Raw genomic sequence first — 3652 nt, 5'->3', positions numbered from 1 at the left:
GGGCTACGGGCTGCTGCACACGGTGACCATAGAGCCCCGCAGGGGCTGGAGAGAGAGCGTCTCTCAACCCCCCAGCTGATGGCCGCCATGGAGGACCCCGCTATTTCGATGTTGCGGGACGCGGATCGTCTACACGTTCCCTACTTCAATGTTGAACTTCGAAGTAGGGCGCTATTCCCAACCCCTCATGGGGTTAGCGACTTTGACGTCTCGCCACCTAACGTCAATTTCAACTTCGAAATAGCGCCCAACACGTGTAGACGTGACAGGCGCTATTTCGAAGTTGCCGCCGCTACTTCGAAATAGCGTGCACGTGTAGACGCAGCTTAAAAGAGTCAAACTTCCAAGTTCTCCAAATTAGTGTGCCCATAATTGTGTGTGTGCAAGTATTTGCACAGCCTAAAGTAATTTGTATATTGTTTTGTTGCAGGAGGGAGCACACCACAGTGTGAATTGCAATCCTAAATCTTTGTATGTCCCTTTTTGATCCACAAGTTAAGAGTCTACATTGAACACTTTCTGAAAATTTAGCCCTGGAAGTACAAGAGCTGCCAGGATTATGATATTCTATTATCTGAGGCTACATCTATACTACGGTTATCTTTGAAAGTGACCCTTCTGGAAGATACCTTCTGGAAGCTTGTCTTTCAAAATATTGCATCCACACACAAAAAGCGGATCTAAGAGTAGCCACGCAGCCCCAGCAGCTCTTTCAAAAGAACAGAGCAGGAAATGCCAGGGACAGGATCACAGGGGTGATGAGCCCTTCCAGGAGCACTAGCCATGTGCCCCCTAAAAGGGCCCCTCCCAAACATCCTGTCCCTGCACACACCAAGGCCTGCTCTGCTGTACGCAGCTTTGAAGAGCCTGTGCTCTGTCCTGAAGCTCAGCTCTCCGAGTCATGGACCCAGAGCACACCTGGACCCACTTGCATGCCCTGGCTGAGCTGCTGGCCACCCTTGCGGCCTCCCTCCACCTGTTCCAGTAGGTGAGCCCTGTCCTGGAGGCTCCCAAGCCACCACAACGCCAGCCACCCCCGCCACCCTCCCGGGCCACTTGGCACCTCTGGAGCTATCCCACAGCTCCAACTGGTGGGACCAGGGGGTTCTGGAGAAATGGGATGACACCTGATGGCTGCAGAACTTTCAAGGACCTCTGCAGCTGGCTCGTCCTCACCCTCCAACACAAGGACACCTGGATACAGCCAGCCCTGGCCCTGGAGAAGTGCATGGCCATTGTGATCTGGAAGCTCACCACCCTGGACAGCTACTGCTTTTTGGGGCAGCAGTTTGGGGTGGGCAAGTCCACCATTGGGGACCTGCTCATGGAGGTAAGGAACATGCTGCTCGCTGGCCCAGCATGGGGATGGGGGGAACGGGGCTACTGAGCAAGGAGGACTCTTGTGGGTCAGGGTGGGAGTGCAAGGGGGAAGGGTGGGGGGGGGACAGAGAAGGCTAGACCTAGGGGCCCATGACGCCCCACCCTCACACAGCCCCAGTGCCAGAGGGGTGGCCTCACAGGGCAGAGGGGGCTCTGGAGTGGGCAGGAGAAAGGAAGCCCAGGAGGGGGTGGGGTAGGGTAGGGGCTTCTTTTGAAAGAAGTTGCTCTTCAGATCCATGAGCGAAAGAGCACTGCTGAGACAAGCGCTGCGTTCCATGGATTTACTTTCGAAGGAACATGTCTGTGTATTGATGCTCTGCGGGATCTTTTGAAAGAGACCCAGCTTTCAAAAAAACTTCTGAAAGAACTTTCTAGTGTAACGCAGCCTGAGAGTCTGATTCTGCTCTTACACAGAGAAAATCAGGAGTGGCACCGTTAAATTCCACAGTTACTTTGGTGTTAGGAGGGAGTAAGAGAGGAGTATCAGGTTATCTGTTTTGTGATTAAATGAACAATCTCATAGGTAGAAGCTGTGTTTGCAAATACTCCTCAATCAAGACTTTAGTGGAATGGGATATGCATTCTAGTTCAAATTCAACCCTGTACATTCAATACATGATGAAGTAACATGGAAACAGTGGGGTGGCATATGAATCAACAGGCAGCATGTCCAAGGGGATCTGACTGAAAGCAAATGATGAAGTTGTGGTGAAAGGAGAGAATTTTTATTCCATATAATTTAGGGTTCACTAGAGAGGATGTGAGTGTACATATTGTTCATTCTGCATTCAGTCCTTCACCTGATGGAAATCTCCTGTACATGCTACAGATGTGTACAACCTTGAGAACAGAAAGACCAAAACATTGCAGAAATAGACTTAAAATGATTTATTCAAATTATTTATTTGAAATCTGGTGAATTAATAATGATGTAAAGGCCTGGTTATTGAACAAAAGAGCTGTATGAAGTGGGAAGCTTGGCAAGTAACAAAGTTGATTTTATTTTTATCTCATAACTCTTCAGAGCTTTGTGAAATATCGATGTGATAGCTTAAAATCATATTTGGTTTTTAATGAACAAATACTATCATTCCATCCCACTCACTCTGGATATCTCACTACAAAATCATTTTGAAAATTTCTAACAACACCTTCAGATATGTGTGAGAAATGTTATGCTATCATTCCTCTTGGGTTTTAGGTAAATTGAAAATAATCTGTGTTTTATTGATATAGAAAAAGTCTGGGACTGGTGTTTTGTCCATTGCATTTCTTCTGATGGTTTTCTTCTGACTTTTAAGCTTCATATTAATCTCACACAGACTAGGTCTCTTCCAGTACACAGATAATTCTTGTCAGTATCTCTGTCTATGTAATATTTAATGCCACTTTTTATCTCATAAGAATTTCATCATACTCCACAAACTTAGGGTTTTTCACTTTTTCCTCATTCGTCCTCCTCCTTCATGGCAGTGATTCAGGCCAAATCTATCACTGACTGGATCACTTGAACTGGAGAAGCATAGGCAGGATTTCAACACATTCACTCACTTGTTTACCACCTCCTTGTCTTTCCCCTCCTTCCCCGGCACCAGGATAGCATTTTGTGACCCGTGACAAAGCTACTGCTCTGTCCTTTTATTCTTCCCAAGGTTACAGCCTGTAAAATTCATGAGGAGAAAAAAAAGATATGCCAAACTCTAACAAAAGGGCCTCTTAAAATGTGTAGATCCTCTTTCCCATCAGGTGAGAAAAAATAAGAAAAGCTCCTTTATCAGTCAACTTGATCTGGAGCAATGGAGAATAAAAGTAGCCTTTGAAACAACTTAATAAGGAATGAGGGACCCGGTGGGAACATTTTAAGCATAGTTTACATTCTATTCTTAACCTTTGCTGCATAGTTACTGCTAACTTTTCAGTGGGATAGTGAGCAGTATTACAATCTTCCAGAAGCCTACAGAAGACAAAATAGATGCCTAAAACAGCTCCAGGTGGATGGAAGGAGAGCTGGAGTGTGAGGATGAGGAAGTGTCTGAGAAAGCTTGAACTAGTATCAGAAGTGCTCACTGTAGTGGTTGTATTAAATAGAAGACTAAGGCCTCTGTGCTTCAACTGAAGGCAAAATCACCTGGCTTGACGCCTGGCAGAAGTGAGTTCATAGGTTGCAGGTCATGTAGAGTCCAGGGCTTCTGTTTCTCAGGCTTAGCCCACTTTATTCCATCTCCATCTTTGAGAGATGAAGGACAATTTGTGTTAATCCCCTTTTTCCCTA

The sequence above is a fragment of the Carettochelys insculpta genome, chromosome 3, assembly GCF_033958435.1.
Source record: "Carettochelys insculpta isolate YL-2023 chromosome 3, ASM3395843v1, whole genome shotgun sequence".
In the NCBI taxonomy this organism is placed as follows: Eukaryota; Metazoa; Chordata; order Testudines; family Carettochelyidae; genus Carettochelys; species Carettochelys insculpta.
The sequence above is the reverse complement of the archived record's forward strand: the minus strand, read 5'-3'. Positions refer to the sequence as shown.